The 21091-nt window shown below is 39.4% G+C and overlaps 1 long non-coding RNA gene across 1 annotated transcript in view; it reads right to left on the bottom strand.

Annotated features, from left to right (window-relative positions):
• Positions 1-14335: 14335 nt before the first annotated feature.
• The window catches only part of LOC122227547, a 50409-nt gene continuing 43653 nt past the window's right edge, over positions 14336-21091 (bottom strand). The window contains exon 6 of the long non-coding RNA XR_006206110.1: positions 14336-14507. This is a non-coding gene — a long non-coding RNA (uncharacterized LOC122227547). The remainder of the gene's footprint in view (positions 14508-21091) is intronic.

The following is a 21091-nucleotide window of genomic DNA, read 5'->3' as shown; positions in this document are numbered from 1 at the left end:
ATTTCAGCAACTCATGTAGTTGGGAGATCCTCCAGGTTGGAAGAATCTGCAATACTTTACTTGCCCTTTAATCCTTTTCAAGGTGGAAGGACCTTTAGACCCTAGCATCAAGGCTCCAGCTTCATAATTTTTGGTTAAGCCACTGTTATCTAATCTAATTATCTCCATTTTTTGGTTCTTGCTTGGGCAAGGTGCCCATGTGAGCCTCCATGCCATGCCATTGCCATTACTGTGGCCATGGCCCGCCACAGTAGTGAGCTAGGACTTGAATGTGGGCAATCTGACTCCTAAGCCTGGTCTAAATAACTGCCTCCACACTATGTGCACATAAAAGCATTAAAGAAGAGACTCCAAACCCATTTGGAAAAATGAAGTTGAGAAAATGTAAACCTCAGATATGGCACGGATTAGGTGACAAATAAAGTAACTTCAAATGTCTAGAACATAAGACTACCTCTTTGCCAGCCTGTTGGGTTGGTGAGCTATGATAAAATACAGGAAAGAACTGGAGAGGGATTGTTATTATTACATGTTTCTGCAGGGCAGAAATCCAAATCGCAACTACGTCTTCTGCAATGGGGATATCCTCTGTTCTAGATCTTATTCAACTTTCTTGTCTCCAAATAAACCGTAAGAGTAGTGTGTGAACATATTGTTTCTGCTTCCAGAATACCTTCTCTTATCCTCTTTTCTCCTAGATAATAACAACTTCAAGACTTGACTGAGAGACCACCTTTTCTGTAAAGCCATTTAGAATCCCACTCCCCTATCCAGTCAGCTTTGAGCTCTCCCTTTCTCTCTGATCCCAGAGACAGCCTCTTGGACCTGCTTTGTTCATCTGATTGTTACATATATTTATTTACTTACAGGTTTCCTCCAACAATATACCATTTCCTTGGATTGCTGATGATTTTTTTTCTGAGCTCTTTTCCAAGATGCTGATACAAAATGCTGTTGCTGACTGTTCTGAGTTTCATTTATCTAAGTAAATGGCTGGCTATCACAAGCAAGGTGAACTGGAAAATGAGATGGTGGTGACAGGGTGGGGGGGAGGAGTTTGTATCGGAGGCCCTTGCAATAGTCCAAATGTATAGAGGACTTGAATTTGAATGAAGATGAGAATGGGAAACATGAGGAATAAAGGAAAAATGCAAGATATGTGGGAGTTCAAGACACAAGCATACAAGAAAAGATAAAAAGGATCTTTCTAAATGAATGGGCATTTCTGGCAACATGGCTTTATAAACATTAAATGAGACCGCTTGTAATAAAACGCACCAGAAAATGCTAAGGAAAAAAAATTTTCTTATTGCAAAAAAAAATTTTTTTAATGTATAAGAGAGCTGGCGGGAAGGAATAGAATTACTCAAAGGAGTCCAATAATGCACAAAAAGTTAAGTTAACGCAAGAGCCAACCTTTTCCTTGGGGTACTTGCTGATTCCTGGCAGCCTAAAATCTGAATTTTAATGAGTTTCTGCAAGCAGGAGACACAGTCAGAGGCCTAAGTAGAGTGGGAGGTTGAATCAAAGACTCTTCCATAAAGTCAGGACCACCAAAGGGTAATACCCTCAATGAGTGAACTAGAAATAGGGAGTCTCTCTCTCCCTATAGTGAGACTCTTGGTGATACTTGCCTTTCTCAGCCTTAGCTTTGTGTGAAAAGGAAAAATATGAAAATAAAAGAAAAAGTAATGCTTCCCCTGGGAATTCCTCATAAAACGTACATTCTCATGGTTTAAAGGTGAAAATCTACACTGCATGTATTTGAAACCCTAAGCCAAAGGCAAATTGACCCTTGGTTAATAGTGCTCCCAGAAACCTGGCAGAAAAATTAAATCCACTGTAGAGAAATTAATTTTAGGCACAGACTCGAAGAAAATTCTCAGAGATAAAATTCTAAGATACATAAGTTCACAATAAAAAATTATGGAACTGAGAGGCACCTGGGTGTCTCAGTTGGTTGAGCGCCCACTTCGGCTCAGGTTATGATCTCACGGTTCATGGGTTTGAAGCCAACATCAGGCTTTGCACTGACAGCACAGAACTTTCTTCAGATTCTCTACCTCACTCTCTGCCCCTTCCCCACTCGCGGTCTCTCTCTCTCTCTCTCTCTCTCAAAAGTAAACATTAATTAAAAAAAAAACATATTTTTTGAATTGTTGAACTGAGAAGGAAACAAACCATGATGAATAAAAGTTAGCAGGTAGAATACATAGAATAAGACAATAAAGACTAGGTGTTGGAATAACCAGGCCCCAAATATTAAATGAGTATGTTTAATATGTTTCAAAAAACAAAAACAAGCATTGAAATACTGCAAAGGCACAAGAGACTATAAGAATTGGACAGCAAGATTTAAAATAGAACCACATACAAATTCTAGAAACAGAAAAAAAAAATCAAAATCAAGAAGCAGCAGATTAGACTCAGCAGTGGAGAGAGTTAGTGAATTGGAAGATAGATATTAAAACAAAAATTTACAAATCACTACCCAGAAAGACAAAGGAAACTATGAAGTAGAGGATAAGACAACTGAAGGAGATAGTGAGAAAGTCTGCCTTACTCAATGAATTGGTAAGAAAACTCTGAAGGGAATATGAGCTCTATCAACTGCAAAATTCAGGTGACTTCAAAAGCTGCCCCCTGCTATGCAGATTATTAATATTAAAACAGCATGGGTAATTGCTGAGTTCCAAAGCGGAGAGGAAAGTCTGCCAACTTGAGGCAAAAGATAGATGAAAGGGAAAGTCTGACCATCCTCTTCTCCCTTCTCACTGAAATCAATAGTGTCATATTAATACAATCCCAAAAGAAGTGGGGAGCTGGGTCCTAAAAGCCACATGCCTAAGGATAAACTTATAATGGGACCATGGCACAGGGGATGATAGGTTTTCTGGAAGCAGCATTGATTGTTGCTCATTCTCCCTGCTCATATAAACCCTGCTCAATTAAAACAATCTAGAAAATAATTATATCCACCCTTCCTCCTTGTCAGAAATGGCCAAAGATCTGCCCCTAAGAGAAGGTGTGAGAAGCCCATCTTTTGTGTCCCAGTTGTAAACATCCTTATGCAGAAATAATCACATGGAAGAACAGAAGGGGGCAAGCTTCTTCTGTACAGGTCCAGATAGCAAGTATTTTAAATTTGAAGGCCATATGATTTGTATTGAAACTACTAAACTCTACCGCTGTAATGCAAAAGCAGCCACAGACAATGCATACGCAAATGAGCATGGCTATGTTGCAATAAAATTTTACTTACAAAAACAGCTGGTGGGCTACAATTGGTAACCCCTTATCTAGAAGTACAAATACTGGCAGCATTCAAGAAATGAAACTATACTAAAATGATATTTTAATGGTCACTCATTTTTAAACTCACGCCAATATGATAACTGAGGAAAAACATGCTCTAGCACTTGGGCATTGTGATAATATAAAAGCCTGGGAAATACAACCCAGTGAGTCACAGTGGCCCAATTTAAACCATATACTCATAAAGGATAAAGTGACCGAGTGGTTAAGGCAATAGTCTGCTAAACAACGTACACATGCTGATACAGATCTTAACAGATGGAGTGAAAATGACTCTTTCAGAAGGCACTACATGTGGCAAAAACTTTGTTATTTTCACACAGTGAAAGTCATTCACTTCTGAGTAAGAGATACCTTGATGTACAGGCGGAGAAGAAATCCCAAAGGAAGCACAGCATTAGAAAGCAGATGATGTTGAAGGAGGCTTACCACAGTGCCCTTTCCTTTGGATTCTGCCCCTGCTATTATAAAAGGTTATTCATGTCATTTTATCACACCTCTAGCTTCAAACAAACAAAGATTTCCCGGTAAATCAGAATTTCATGATTTTGTTATTATAAATACAACATAATACTTTCTTTTTCCATTTGGAACAAAATGGGTGTGTCTTACAAATTTTCATTTTCTTTTTTTTGGAAAACTCAAGAAATAGAAACAAAAAAATTGTAAAATTTTTAGAGTGTAAAAGTGTTTTTTATTTTCAGATAAATTTTTCATCATGCAAAATAATGGTTGATATCACTTACTGTTTACAATGTCCAGGCACCATTCTAAACATAGTATGTGTATTATCTTATTTAGTACTCATAACTCAATAAAGTGGGCACTATAACTGATTTGCAAGATATATGTGACAGCCACTTAAGACATCGATTTTACTTCATTTTCGTGGCTTTCCTCATATCCACTCAAAAATGCCAATATTAAACTCAGTAAAGAACTTATTGTGTGAGACTACAAAAGTCTGAGGAAATTAGAATGGTTCATTTTCCCAATTCTCGTAGCCTTCCTTACTAGGGGATAAGAGATAAAGATAAAATAAGCTGAAGTCAGATCCAAGTTCCTAGGTGTTAGAATTTGCTACATGAACCTTTACTCCCTCACTGCTTGTTTGGGGGCTCCATGAGACAGACAGCTATATTATTGTGGGGCTGCAAGAAGTGGGGACTTGTACCTTGCTTGCCAATTTCTTGTCAGCTGAGCCTTAGGGCTTGCTACCAGAACTTGGGTAAAGGAATATGAGGAGGAAGGGATGAGTACTGGCGAGGTCAGGCAGAAGAGGGCAAGGCTCAGACCCCAACTTCTTCCCACCACATATACACCATGTTTCCTGAGAGATGTGAACAATGGGATCACAACCACCCCCAGTGACCTCAAGAACAGGAAGACAAGGATATCAAAATATGGACAGGAAGGGAAGGTTTTTACCTAATGGATCATGTTCACCAGAGATGTAGGTAAGACGGCTGTCAAATGGAAGATGCCACCAATTACTTAATGGAAACCGCAGATGTCTAGATAGCTGCTCAGAGACAAGTCTATCACCATCCAGACCTGTACAGACCTAAAGTTCTCCCTCAACAGGAGATTTGGAATGAGCTTGATCAATGGTGATAACCAATTGAGGACTGTGCAGTTCATTAGCCAACACCAACATCTAGGTGATCATGAAAGGATCTGTCCCCCAACACTACTTCTTCCAGAAACGATGAAAGGAAGGAGGATAATATTTCACACCTCTTTTTTCCACTATTATCTCCCAACCAAATGTGTGTGTCAGTTCAGATCCTCCAGGAAACAGACAATTAATTGGGGGGGGGGGGACAACTATGAAGAATAAAGGGGAAGGAATAGTAAATGGAAAAAGCTTTCCGACCATGATGCCACCTGACAGTTGTAAAAGGAGAGGAAAGAAGGAGGATTGGGTAGGTAGTTATAGATCTCAGTACAGTACAGATCTCAGAAAGTCTTGAGCAGACCAGTGGGGCACCCCAGAGCCAAGTTTACCCATTCGAGAAGCCCTCTGTTGGGTAGGAATGGCCCAGCTGTAGTACTTCTGCCATGTTGTTGTTGTTGGCTTGGAGCAGCCCAAAGAGCATGTAGGCTCCTTGACACAGACACCTCAACGGATCCCAAAGGTACGGCATCTGGAGGCTGTCAGCTAACTATTCTCTTTGCAGCATATTCTCACATCAAGAAAGATATGAGCAACATACACCATTAGCTGCCACAAGATCTATGATGTCTAATCTGGGATGATGGATTGGGCTTCAAACTTGGACATTAGAGTGAAATTATAAAGATTTTGCTCCAATTATAAAGATTTTACTAGGGGAGTAAGACCACTCGCAACCTCTTCATTCACCATGTTTTAAGAAAGAACTAGGAAACCTGGTACATCTACTCTATATCAATCCTTTTATATATTCATTTCCTCCCACTCACTGCCTCCTCTCACCATTCAACCACATACCTGTCCTAAGAACACCTTCTCTGGTATCAAGACCACATTCTGCCAGATGGCAGTGCAAGTAATAATTTAAGTATAGCTTGGATGTTGCTTTTAGTAGTTGATAAAAGGATGTGTAATTTTTTTTTATCAGTTTTTGTCTTAGCATCTCATTCTTGTTTTAAAAAATTTTAAACGTGGCCAAGAAAGAGAAATCATCCCTAATTCAGGATAGATCTCAAATCAAGATATGAGAGGCTATTATAGCATTACTGAACCTAATCTAAGGGGCCAGAGAAGGCTTATTTGAAGAAATAGTTCAAAGTTAAGATCTTACAAGGGGAGGGAAGCACACAATCCAGGCAGAAGAATCTACATGTACAGGGGCTCTGAGTGACTGAGGTAGGGTTATGAAATGAGACTAGAAAGGTAGTTGAAAATCAGACATTCTCACATAAGTTTCATTATCCTAAGAGTAACGGTAGGGTTTTAATCAGAAGAATGGGATAGAAGAAGGATGATATTATCAAATTTGTACTTTGAAAAAAATCTCTCTGGATAAAGAATGGAGAACAGATTAGAGGATGCATGAGGGGATACTCAGAGATACTTAGGACATTTTGTTTATTTGTTTCATTTTGTTTTGCTTTGTTTTGTTTTAGAGCTTAAGTGAAAGATGAGACTATCTTGGACAAAGAGAAGTAGATGGATTCAAGAAATATTTACTTGGCAAAATATCCAAAACTCACTGGTGGACCAGATATGGGGCTTAAGAAAGAAAAGGGTGTTGGGGCACCTGAGTGGCTCAGTCATCGAGCATCCAACTCTTGATTTCAGCTCAGGTTATGATCTCATAGTTCATGGGATTGAGCCCCACTTCAGGTTCTGTGCTGACAGCAAGAAGTCTGTTCAAGATTCTCTCTCTCCCTCTCTCTCTCTGGCCCTCCCCTGCTGGCTCACATACTCTCTTTCTCAAAAATAAATAAATAACCAAAAAAAAAAAAAAAAGGGAGAGAGAGAGAGAGAGAGAGAGTGAGAGGTGTCAAGATGACTCATAGGTTCCTAGCTAGAGGCCCAGATAGATGGAATGATAATGATATTCACTAAAATAATAAATAACAAAAGAGAACCAAGATGGAGGACAAGGCTATGAGTTCAGAACTAAACAGTTTACCAGTTAGGAATCTTTTAGTTGATAGTGACTAAAAAACCAAAGTCAACCTCACTTGAAGAAAGAAAAAAATGTGGTAACTCATGTAATTGTAAAATTTATAAGTACGGCTGGCTAGGGGGCACGTGGGTGGCTCAGTCCATAAAGCATCTGACTTCAGCCCAAGTCATGATCTCATGGCTCATGAGTTCAAGCCCCATGTTGGGCTCCATGCTGACAGCTCAGAGCCTAGAGCCTGTTTTAGATTCTGTGTCTCCCTCTCCCTTTGCCCCTACCCTGCTTGCGCTCTGTCTCTCTCTCTCTCTCTCAAAAATAAACAAACATTAAACATAATTTAATAAGTACGGCTAGCATTACCAGTGGCCTCATTTAAGAATACAGTGATATCACCAGGATCCATCTCTCAATTCTACTTCCTCTAGATTGGCTATATTTTCAAACATTGCATGGTGTCTCCCGGCAGCTTCAGGTGCACATCATCACAAGACTTCATTCGGTGCAAGAGGAAATTCTCTTTCCAAAAAGTTAAACAAAAAATTCCAAAATCAAGTCTCTTTATCCTTTATGGTCTTGATTTGGGCAGAGATCTAACCCTGAACCAATCACTATTGCTAGGATGATAATATGTGCTCATTGGATCCTGCTAAGTCATCCTCAAAAAGAAGTTCATGGCTAAAAATGGAGGAGGGTTATATATCCCAAACAAAATCAGGCATTATTGCCACAAAAAGGGTAGTGGACATAAGTAGTGAAACCAAAAGATAACTATCTTTTATAGGTAAATATGATTTCTGAGGTTAATAACAGTCAGGATATGGTGGACATTTAAGAAAATCTAAACCTCACTGATAAACAAGGTGTAGTTAAAATCAGCTCTGAGCTTTGGCAGAGGTCAAGACTATGGGCTTTCAGTGACAACTGTCTTGATACAGGAACACAGACTGCAAGGGGCAAAAGCGACATAAGATACAACCAAGAAAATCCATTTTTTAATAAAGATTCTCTGGAAGATCCATCAGGTATCTTGCTGTGGCATAATCAGAATTGATTTTCTTTCTATTTATGTTTGATTCACATTACACAATATGGGTTCAGTCAGTCTGTCTTACTTTTTCAATTTTTTAAGTATTCCTCCAGATAGCAATAGAAATATAACCTAAAATGGACAAAAGCAGGAGGGAGTGCAGCTTCTTTATTTCCTGTTGTATCAGCCAATCCTATTTCTATCTGGGAAAACTAACTGGTACACAAAAAAACCCTTTTGGGGGCTGTCGTGGAATGACTGAAAATGAAAAATAGTTTCCACTAGAGGGTGCTAAGTCTCAAAATAAAAATACAAACCAAGTACAGTACTTTCGATTTTCCCATACTTTTCAATATTCATTGAGCAACTAATAATTGTATTAGCCTGGATTCCCAGAAAGCAGAGCCTGAGGCAAAGCTTATGTGCTACTACTTTATTATAGAATGTACTCCCAGGGAGCAAGAATGAGGGAAAAGGAGAAGAAGGCTGGGAAAAAGAACCAATCCAAGAAGATACATTACTGCACAGGTCACCTCTTGAACACACTGATTCCTAGATCTTATGGTACCTTCCACTACAAAGCCATATAAAAGCTGCTTCATAGAACTGACTATCCAGACTGGTTCAATCTTCCATTGTCAAAGTTTCACCCAGTGGGCACTAATTCACTCCATATGTCTGAGTTGCATGTTTGTGGACACTGAGCATATTTTCAGTGTCTCATGCCAGTGACTACAGAACAGAAGGTGAGAGATACACAGAAACGGAAAAAGGAAAAATGATGTCAGATTATTCTGTGGAATTGGTCCCAGTTCATGCACAGCTAGGTATTCAGTGCCTACGTCTGGAACAAGTGGCCGTAGGCCTCAGAGACAAGCAAGAAGCACACAAAAGGTGTCTGACATGATGAACAATGCTCAAAATAAACAATACACAACTGAAAGGGAAAATAAATACCTTACCAAAGATTTAATGCCATGCAAACAGCAGCTGGAGAATGTCCTTTGACAGTAAACATTAATTACACTTCCCGTTTAACAAGATAGTTAGTTGTTTCTCAGGTATTTTTTTAATGTTTATTTTTGAGAGACAGAGAGAGACAGAGAGAGAGAGAGAGAGAGAGAGAGAGAGAGAGAGAACAAGTGGGGGAGGGGCAGAGAGAGAGAGGGGCGGGGGACAGAGAATCCAAGTCAGCACAGAGCCTGACATGGGGCTCAAACCCACAAACTGTGACATCATGACCTGAGTCAAAGTTGGATGCTTAACTGACTGAGCCACCTAGGCACCCCCTTAGGTACTTCTTAGTTGAAAACAGATTGCATTAGACTTGTTAAGAAATCAGTTTTGTTATTTATCCCCGAATTAATGTTATTTCCTTTGCCAAATAAATGCCATATTGTGATTGAATAAACAGAGTTATTTTTTTAAGAATGAGAACTTTTGAATTGTTTTCAAGTTGATTCATTTTGAAATATTTATAACTTTTACTGTGGCATTAGAAACAGATAGACTATAACAAGAAGACAGTTAAGCTGTGTCTTTAAACAACTATTGCACAATACTACAAGCTTGTTTTACATTTGTCCACTTAATAAATCAAGCCAATTTTGTATAGAAGGATTTGTCTAACTGCCATAATAATTTTCACCCATTTATTCTACCTGTTAGATAACACTTGTTCTACATCCTCTTCTGTTCATTTTTAACACTTCACATGTTAATTTAAATAGCTTTTTATTTGGAAGTAATTCCATGCCTCCAAAAAGTTGAAAAAATAATGGGGCACTTGGGTGGCTCAGTTGGTTAAGCGTCTGACTTCGGCTCAGGTCATAATCTCGCGGTTTGTGGGTTTGAGCCCCACGTCAGGCTCTGTGCTCACAGCTCAGAGCCTGGACCCTGCTTCAGATTCTGTGTCTCCCTCTCTCTCTGCCCCTCCCCTACTCATGCTCTGTCTCTCTCTATCTCTCAATAATAAATAAATAAATGTTTAAAAAAATTTTTTTAAGTTGCAAAAATAAATAGTACAAATGAATACCCATGCACTCATTATCGAGATCTGCCCATTGCTAACATTTTACCGTTATATATGGTTGCAGTTCGTGACTCTTTACCCCTAAATAATTCAAAGTGTATTTCCCAAGAATAGGGATAGCCTATCAAATAATCAATTATATTGTCAACCAATTATACTGTCCAAATTCCAATATTATTAATCTACTAATGTCTTTTATGCCATTTCTCCAATAGAGGACCTAGTCTAGGGTCAAGTACTGTTTTTAGTTGTAATGTTGCCTCAGTCTCCCTTGGTCTAGAATAGTTCCACATTCTTTGCTTTTCATGAACTTAACATTACTGAAGAATATAGTCCCATCTCCCTTTTTTTTCTCATTTTATGATTGTTTAATGTGTCCATGTGATTAAATATATTCTCAGCCAGAGCATGCATAGGCTATGTTATATCCTTCTGAGGGTATCACAATTGGAGCCCAATCACTTCCGTCTGTCCCTCACTGGAAATAATTTTGATCATCTGGTCAAGGTGTTATCTGACTTCTCTGCTATGTACTTAGTGCTATTTAAATTCCTCCTTACAATAAGCAATATGCGAGGGGCGCCTGGGTGGCTCAGTCGGTAGAGCAGCCGACTTCGGCTCAGGTCACCATCTCACGGTCCGTGAGTTCGAGCCCCGCGTGGGGCTCTGTGCTCTGTGCTCTGTGCTGACAGCCTGGAGCCTGTTTCGGATTCTGTGTCTCCCTCTCTCTGACCCTCCCCCGTTCATGCTCTGTCTCTCTCTGTCTCAAAAATAAATAAACGTTAAAAAAAAAAAAAATTTAAAAAAAAAAAAAAAAATAAGCAATATGCGAGAAGACACTAAAAATCCATACAAATATCCTGCTGCTAAGCAAAATTTCCTTCTGAATTTAGCATCTGTTGATGATGCTTGCCTCATTCAATCTTCACTATGATGGTTATAAAATTTATGATTTTTTTCACTACAGAACAGTCAGTCCTTGGCATTCTAGTATAAGCAAGAATCCTTCTTTTTCCTCCATTTATCTGCCATCAGTATGGACTCATGAATTTCTATGCTTTTCAGTAGTTTAGAATTCATTACTGTACTTAATTATTGTATTGTTTAAATTATCCCAGATTTGGCCAGTAGGAGCCCTTCAAAGCTAGCTCCTGCGTCCTTATGATTCTTTTTTTGGTAGCATTTCCTTACTACCTGGTATAATAAGATGTTCCAGAACCATCTTGATCCTAACTTGCTCCAATTCTGCAATCAGCCATTTTTCTAAGGAGCCCTACTTCCTTTTGGTGGGGAATCGTATTAGAAATCAAGATTTGGGGGGCGCCTGGGTGGCTCAGTCGTTAAGTGGCCGACTTCGGCTCAGGTCATGATCTCACGGTCCGTGAGTTCGAGCCCCGCGTCGGGCTCTGTGCTGACAGCTCAGAGCCTGGAGCCTGTTTCAGATTCTGTGTCTCCCTCTCTCTGACCCTCCCCCGTTCATGCTCTGTCTCTCTCTGTCTCAAAAATAAATAAATGTTAAAAAAAAAATTAAAAAAAAAAAAAAGAAATCAAGATTTGGGTGATATGTGTGCTAACTCCTACCATTGGGGGAGAGAGGGTCTTTACGTCCTGGCTTTTTCAACCAGAGCCAAAAAACCTATGCATACACAGGCATACAAATATGCATATATACATAAATATATTAAAATACATGGACATATAATGATATGCATACATCCATTTTTTTAAGAACTCAAGGGTCCACACTGAAATTTCCAGTAACTCATGCCTACAGTGTTTTTTCTTGCTTTTCTATATTCCACAGTTGTATGTCCCTTCTTCCACAAAGAGAATCCTGATTTCCAACATCATATTTATTCAATTGTTGAATCCAATAGTACATCCTCAATAGTTTCAGAATTTCTTCTCCAATAGTACTATAATAAACAAAACTACTAAGAAGAGTTCAGAATTTATTTCTAATCCTAACCCCCGAAAGGATTGAGAACCATTATTCTATGCCCTGCCCCTAAGTGTCTTCTTTGATAACTCCCAAATCTACCCTTCACTCCATACCTTCCAGACCCCATTTTCATATTAACAACTATGTGCTTGATACCCCATCAAGGCAGGAGATCAATATATCCAAAACTTAATTTTTCTTCAACAAGCCTGTCCATCCTTCTGCCTTATTCCTATTCTTTTAGCCTTATTCAATTTCAAAACTTTGGATTTAATCTTCATCTCCTTTTTTTCCCCCACTTCCTAGCGCCCCATCTCTCAAGCAAAGTAGAAAGGACACAAGATGTGGAGCTCCACAGACTCGAAATCAATCTCAGCTCTTCTATGTAGTTGTGATATCAGAACAATTACCTCACCTCTTGGAGTACTAGTTTCCTCATCCTTAAACAGGAGAATAACAATACATACTCTGCAAGGCTTTTATGAAGATTACAAGAAGGAGATTTTGCAAAGTGCCCAGCTTTGGCACATAGAACTCTATGTATATAGATCCCCACGTCACCCCCAGATACTTTCCAAGACCTGTATGGTCAATATATTTTGACCATAAATTGGTGTCTCTAGAAAACTCCAGAATCTCTTTTCACCCTCCTTTAACCCCAAACCTCAAGGAACAGAGTTGGCCAAATCCCAGAAACTATACTGGATCACATTTCTAAAGAGAGAAGATGGTAAGTGGTTAAAGACTGACCTCACTTGTAGGTAATCAATTACAGTCAATAAGCAGTGCTAAAGGGTAGCTTGGGGTGGGGGCCCCTAACTTTCCCCCAAATCCCCATCAGCACACCCACCACACCTAAATTTTTGAAAATGATAATTTTATATGGACAGTTGATATTTTGGTCAATTTTATATATACTTCCAGTAAGGCATATTTTTAAAACCTTTGCTATTTTTATTATTCTGTAACAAACAGGATAGCCACGTCCTGGCCCTCTCTCTCCCCAGATACCTATCAACACCCTTCTTGATAGAACATATTACCTCCTTTCCTATTGCTTCTCCTTTAGGGTTGTGCCACTGTATAAACTGTCCCATATACAGCTCTCCAAAAAAATCTTCCTAAAGTGTAACTTCACACATGCCATGCTCCTATCCATCAAAACTTTCCTTCACTTCCAACTGTTCAAAGAAAATAAACAAATTCCTCTTCCAAGCCCTTTGCACCCAGGTCCCAAACTAGCTCTTATGTCTCATGGTTCCCCAAATTACAGCCTATACCTTAATTCTACCCAAAATGGATTATCTGCTATTTCCCAAATTGTTCTCATACTTTTTCTTTCATGCGGTTCACTCTTCCTGGATGTCTTTTATTATCAGATCACTTGCCTTTCGAAAGCCTATCGGTCCTTCAAGATCCATCCTCGGTACTACTTTCTCCATGATGGCTTTTTTTTTTTAACTTACACTGGTTTTAGTTAGGGAAAAGAAATAGTTGTTTTTTTCTGTATGTATTTATCAAAAAAAAAAAAAAACAAAAAAACACTTACTTATCTAGAATTTGGAAGAAACTGGGACCGGGAGTAAAATAATTGGCACCTGATAATATATTGTGAGGGCTTGATACTTTAGCCTCCAAGTCATTCTTGGTGGACCCTAATTTCGCTATCAAATAGCCTTGAACAAGTAATCTCTTTGGCCTATGCTTATCATCAATAAAAGAGACATAAAAAATATCTTCTTTGGAGAATTGTTGTGGAAAATAGAAATAATCTTACACATGGTAGCCTGTTTGTCACTGTTGCTGAACATGCTTAATAAATGTCTCAGATGAGCTGGGATCCAAGAGAGACCAGATTCTAATCCCAACTCCGTCAATACCTTGAACAATTCACTTCTTCTCTCTAGGCATCCTTCCCTCCCATCATGTGTAAATCAAGGTGATAAAACCTGTGTCCTCTGACTCTGAGTCAACCTGGTAGTTCATCCCAAGGCTGCAGGGTCCTTAGTTTAGGCCCATACTTTGTGTCGCCACTAGCCGGCAGGATTGCCACATGCTTGCTTGGCCACTCCCTATTTCCATCCCCATCTCCAGGAAGAACTTGCCTTCAGAATTCGGGACCAAAACAAACAGAATATTCCAGCCTGGCAGTAGCCAAGACTTTGAAATGGAGTCTTATCAGGCTATAAAAGGAGATGGGAAAGCAAAGTCTCTAGCACCTTTCTGCAAAGAAGACACTGATTTGTCTCAAGCCCAGAGGAGCAACTAAGACTCCAAGAGTCAAGTGACATCTCTCCAGCCCATCTACTACATGACAGATGCCCTTGTAGAGAGCTACAGGTGACCCAGGCCAACACCAGGGCACCCTTTGAAGAATTTGACGCTGAGTCCCTCAGAAACCACTTTGCATGCCTTATAAGATACTTGTGAAAAGGTGAGATTTGGATTTATAATGTCCAAATGTGTAGGCAACTCACTTTAATTTCTCCAATCCTGTTTTCTCCTTTGTAAAACTAGCATAAACCAGGTTTCTGAACTTGCTCTGTCTCCCAGGGCTGCAGGCAGTGCAGAATCCTAGAAAGAATATGGGCTTTATGAATACACAGACTTGCTTCAAATCCTGTTCTTGTCATTTATATGAACCCAAAAAAGTCTTCTAAGTTTCCTCATCTACAAAATGGAGATAGAAAACCTTTTATTTCACAGTGCTTTCTGAGAATGAAATCAAATAGAGTCGGGACAATGGCACATATAGAGGCTCAATAATGTTAGATCTCATCCCTGATTATAAAAATACAAAACAGCATGGTTCCATAATCATTAAAAATTTATACACATGCATAGAAAGGATAAAATCAAAATACATATATCAAACAGTTAGTATTGACTTCCAGTGTGTACCCCTCTGTCATTTCTCAGTTTTCTAAAATGAACCATTATTACTGTTGTCACTTGTTTTTTTTTTATTGTGGTAAAATACATGTAACATAAAATCAACCATTTTAACCATTTTTAAGTATACAGTTCTATAGGATGATGTACATTCCCACTGTTGTGCAACCACCTGCCATGCCACCATCCATCTCTAGACCCCTCTTATCATTCCAAACTCAAAATCCGTACCCATTAAATTACAACCCCCACGATCCCTTTACCCTGTCCCTAGAAACTACCATTCTGCTTTGTCTCTACGAATTTGACTATTCTAGCTAGACACTTCATATAAGTGGAATCATACAATATTTGTCCCTTTTTTGTCTGGCTGACTTCTTATTTCACTTAGCATGATGCTGTCAATGTTCATCCACATTGTAGCATGTATCAGAATATCCCTCTTTTTTAAGGCTGAGTAGTGTTCCATTCTAGAGATATATCACATTTTGTTTATCCGTTTATTCATCAATAGATATTTGGATTACTTCCACTTTCTGGCTATTGCGAATAAGGTGAACACTGGTATGCAAATATTGGTTCAAGTCCCTACTTTCAGTCTTTTCGTTACATACCCAGAAGCAGAATTGTTAGGTCATATGGTAATTCTACATTGAATTTTTTGAGGAATGGCCATACTGTTTTCCACAGTGGCTTCATAATTTTACGTTCCTTTTTTTTTTTTTTTTTAATAATAGCCACCCTAATGGTGGGTAGCGGTATCTCATTATGGCTGTTGAATTTACCTAATGTGCTGATTTGCATTTCCCTAAAGATTCGTGAAATGGAGCATCCTTTCATGTTGTTAAGAAACTTAAAAAAAATATTTTTCTACTAAACAAATGGATATATTATGGAGTAGAATATAACATTCATATAAATTTTCAAGTTAAACCATGAGATCTCAAAGAAATTTCCCATATTGGGTGGGCATCTTTCATCTACGCCCCTGGATTTCCCAGGAGATGCCATTCGTTCTCCTTCCTTCAATTTTCCTCTACCATGGGGATGGGTCTGGGGACAGTTTGAAAAAAGCCTTCTTGTCCCTGAGTTCAATCAGGAGAAGAGAAGGTGTAATAAATCAGAAAGACCACAGCTACCTGACAAGATAGCATTTAATAAGAGAAAGTTTCCAGAGGCATCTGGGTGGCTCAGTCAGTTAAGCGTCCAAGTATTGGTTCTAGCTCCAATCATAATCTCATGGTTTGTGGGATCGAGCCCCACATGGAGCTCTGTGCCAACAGTGTGGAGCAGCAGGCTCCCTGTCTCTGCTTCCTTCTCTCTCTGCCCCTCCCCTGCTCACTCTCTCTCACAATAAATAATTTTTTTTTAAGAGAGACATTTTCCAAAGGAAAGTCAGCCCAAAATTAAAATGAAATCAATTCAATAAATATGTAAGGCATGTGGAAGGAAGCCATTCTGCATGCGTGTGATCAAGTTACTCTTCATGAAGAAGTGAGTAAAAGAGACACAGCCTAACGAGTATCACTGATGGAAGAGAGGACCACAGGAAGTGTCATAGAAGGATCTAAAACTAAGGAGTGCAGTAAACACAGAGCCAGATGCTGAACTGATATGTCAGGAACTGCAGAGGGAGACAGACCAGGGGCTAAAAGGAACACATAGAGCAGGTTGTCCTAAACATCTGTCTATGGGCAAATGATAGCTAATCAGCAGTGAAAAGAGAAAAATAAGAACGTTCTCCTGAGTTTTTTATAAAGCCAAATTTACTCCACATGGGAACTACCATAAGGGATTAAATGTCCTTTCTTTTATAAAATAAAAAATAGTTTTAATGAACCAAAATAAAAGGTGCAATGGGGCTCCTGGGTGGCGCAGTCGGTTAAGCGTCCGACTTCAGCCAGGTCACGATCTCGCGGTCCGTGAGTTCGAGCCCCGCGTCAGGCTCTGGGCTGATGGCTCGGAGCTTGGAGCCTGCTTCCAATTCTGTGTCTCCCTCTCTTTCTGCCCCTCCCCCGTTCATGCTCTGTCTCTCTCTGTCCCAAAAAAAAAAAAAAAAAAAGTTGAAAAAAAAAAAGGTGCAAGCCCACATCATTTCTCAAATTTTATTGTGACCTTTTTTTTTTTTTTTTTGTCTGTGACATTTCAGTTCTCCTAGCACTTTGGGAATTGCCAGCAAGAAGCAAGAAGTAGGGATAAGCCATGGAGAAGGGCCAGGTGGTCAAGATGAGTTAAGGCCCACAGAAGGCTTGGTTTAGGAACTCCCACCTCTTCCAGACAGGGCCCTTGTATGACCTGATATATGCAGCCTCTTTCTTCACTCCCAGCCTTCCAAGCCAGAGACATGCATTTAAAGAGGCAGGAATCTGCTAACATCTTTCAGATTTTTCTGACCCAACCTCTAGAGAAGGGTTGGCAAACTTTTTCTGTAAGGGGCCAGATAACAAACTTTCTAGGCTTTGTGGGCCACATGATCTCTGTCACGACTACTCAATGCTGGCATTGTAGCGCAAAAACAGCCACAGATAATATATAAACAAATGGATGCAGCTGTGTTCCCCTGAAACTTCATTTACAAAAATAGGCAGAAGCCTAGATTTGGTTCACAAGACACGGTTTGCCAAGCGGTACTCTAAAAAGCAGAGAGGAGAACCTTATAAAACCCAGATCGGACTCGGCAATAAAAATAGATTGTGGTCATTTTATACACGTGAAATTTGTGGCATATGGAAACGTGTGGTTTTGAGTCCAGCTTAAACAGATGTTTTCTGAGCATCATTATCATCATCATTGCTAGAACTTTATGATGATAGTTGACCCTCAAACAATGTAGGAGTTAGGGATGCCAACCCTCTGTGGGTTTGGAAATCCACATATAACTTTTGACTCCCCTAAAACTTAACTGGTAATAGCCTAGCGTTGACTGGAAGCTTTACCTACAACATTAATGGTCAATTAACACATATTTTGTATGTTCCATATATTAATACTGTATCCTTTTCAGTAAAGTAAGCTAGAGTAAAAAAAATGTCATTAGGAAAATTATAAGGAAGAGAAAATACATTTATAGTACTATATGTATATTTATTAAAAAGAAATCCACTTTTAAGTGGACCTGCGCAGTTCAAACCCATTTTGCTCAAGCATCAACTGTAATTGTTATACATCAAGCAATATACTAAAAATACCATATGAATTAGTTTACTTAACTCTCACAAGCACACTATATACTGATATCACCAGAATTTTCACTTCAGATCTAAGGGAATTGAGGAATTGGGAGGTTCAGTAACTTGCTTAGGCCCACTCAGTTGGTGAGCAGTGGGGCTGTGGTTCATAAAGCAGAATGTGGACTTCTGCTTCCAGCCATGGTGAGATGAGATTTACCTTCCCACCTTAAACAACTAAAACACTGAACACAATCCATGAAATAATGGTTTTCAGACATTCAGTAACTGGCAGAGCAGGACAATGACCACAATGAGAAGGCAAATCAAGAGGTAAGCCCAAGGATGCCCCTGCTTACTGCCTGCAGAATTTCCAGGCTATACCAAAGGAAAGAGGTTTGAGGACACAGAGCATGAATGGAGTTCCTGGAGGCCAAAGCAGCTAAAGTTTCTGAGGCAAGGAACTGAAGAAGAGAGAGCTGCACAGAAAGAAACTCCAGAGAGATACAGAGGATTCCCCTTGCATCTTTAGCTGAGTACTAATCAGCACATGTGTGTAAGGAAACTGCTGACCCAGAGACAGAATGATCAAAGAGGAGCACTTCCCAGGCTCACCCAGGGTTGGGAATATTTTATGTTCCTTCCAGCCAGAGTAAAAAGATCTCCTAGTATTTGCCTCCTCAAAAAAATATCACCTTGGTAGTAGGGTTGTATCAACCCTACACTAAAGGCTGTTCTGGACCCGCCTAAGAAAAATTAAAAGTAAATCAAAAGGATCAATTTGTTTCCAAGTAACTTGGAATTTTGCATTCCCACAAAAAAAAAAAAAAGAAAAAAAAAAGCCTAAAAAATATCTAAAGGATTGAAAAACAAATCTGCAACCAGCAACATACAATTCACAATGTCTTCCACCCAACAAAAAATTAACATGCATTCAAAGAAGCAGGAAAATATGCCCCAAAACCTGAGGGGAAAAAAATCAGTCAATAAAAACAGATACAGAAATACCACAGATGATGTAAATAATAAACAAGGAGGTTAAGACAGCTTCTATAAATATACTCCATATGTTCAAAATGGTGGAGCAAAGCATAAGCATGATAAGAAATTAAGGATATGAAAAAGACCTCAACGATAGAAAACAAGCAATGGCAATCTCTGAGATGAAAGGTCACTCAACCAGTAAGTGGCAGACCTGAGATTACACCCCTGGATGGACTCCAAGTTGTGCTGCTCATTACTGGAACAGTGTTGTAGCAAAGAAGACTGATCACAGAAGGCAAATCAAGCACCATTTTCTTAATTAAACCAATTGGTTCACACATGCAAGTAGCATTTTAAAAATTTCCCTGAATATATCAGAACTATCTTCTGCTTACACTGCACTGTGGGGATCAAGGCTTAGTAGCCACTGACGTGCATAATCTCTGACAATCAAAGTAGAGGGTACTAGGAAAAGAAACAGAGTAACAACCACTGCTACACAAGTGTAACTCTAACCACACCCAGGTGAATTTGCTTAGTTTCTTTCTTGTTGAGAATATTCACCCTTTGGTTTGTTTTGTTTTTCAGACAAACGTATATAATGAAAGTTCATTAACTGTGCTTCAGTTCAGGAACTACTCAGATGGTATCGAGACCTTCTTGATCCATGAAAGACCTAAGAGGCATTAAAGAAAGACAAGACACAATTTTTTTAAGGTTTTACCTTTACCTAATCTCTACACCCAACATGGGGCTTGAATTTACAACACAGAGCAGGAGTTGCATGCTCTAACAACTGAGCCAGACAGGCACCCCAAGAAGACACTACTGTTAATGGGAGAAGATCTTGCCTATCCCCGGGGGAAGTCAACCTGATTCTGGCACCCACATTCCACCACAGTGGGGCTGGAGCTCATCATGTGGCCTTTTAGGATTTTTTGAGGGCAATATCTAACCAGTAAAAAAGAATAAAGAGTTTTCAAGTCCCTTTGCCGTGTTTATTTTCACATTACACATTGCTAACCACTCTTGAGTTTATCTATTTAGGTAAAGCAGACTAAGTAAGACCATAGTTCCATATGTAATGCAGCACATCTTACAATTAGACACCATCTTGAAGATTATGTAGTCCCCTCCTGCCATTTCACAGGTGAAGACACCAAGGCCACAACCATAGATGATAATGGCAGAGCTAGAACTAAAACCTCTACTTCTCAGAGAATTGGAGGACATGGAGGAAGAACCGGCTGTATCCTTCAGAGCTGTTGGTTACTGGGTCAGATCCTTAGCCTTTCTAAATGGAACTAATACCTTCTGTGGATTACATGAGATAATATATGGAGGTTGCTTGAAGTTTACATTTATTTCAGTGGCTGCCACACAGGAAAAGCTTACTAAATGAACTTAATGCTCCCCCCACCCCGAACTTGTTGACTAGTATCCTCTCTAACAGAGGGCCCTGTTGGAATCTACACAATATTAGAAAAAGCCAACCATCCTGAGAGCCTAATAAACATGGATATTTTCAAAGTCTAGGTAAAATAATTGAGGTGAAGTCTCAGGAAGGTATAACCAGAATACAATTGATGGTGGGAAAAGAGCTGTGGCCTAATGAATTTTATTTTAATCTTCCTAAAGAAAGATGACAATGGAAGGGGATCTGCAGAGGAACTAAAAAAAGGGCCAGAAAAGAACATAAACTGGCCATGTTGCCTCCAATTTTGTCCAAGAGAGGTGATGCCATGAGCTGGATGATATTGGTTGTTACATTCATCCAGGGAATGCTTTCTTTTCTGATTCTGTGCTTTCTAAGCACCTGAGAGTAATAAATGTTAGAACAATATCCTTGCCTTCTCAACCTCTAGTTCTCCCCTCTTTCCCTCCCCTCCCCTTCTCTCTCCTCTCCTCTGGCTTCCTCTCCCCTCCTCTCCCCTTATCTTCCTCCCTTACCCTCCTCAGACCCACTCTATTCAGGACCATGTGGTATGCAGATGTAAAACCAATGCATTCATTTGGCTACCCTAAGAGGAAATCAGCCTCAGAATGAATACAACACTGTAGGAGGCAGAGGTAAGGCACACGAGCATGCACACATATACACACACACAACAAACA

The sequence above is a fragment of the Panthera leo genome, chromosome C1, assembly GCF_018350215.1.
Source record: "Panthera leo isolate Ple1 chromosome C1, P.leo_Ple1_pat1.1, whole genome shotgun sequence".
Classification (NCBI taxonomy): domain Eukaryota; kingdom Metazoa; phylum Chordata; class Mammalia; order Carnivora; family Felidae; genus Panthera; species Panthera leo.
This window is presented reverse-complemented; position numbering and strand designations above follow the sequence as displayed.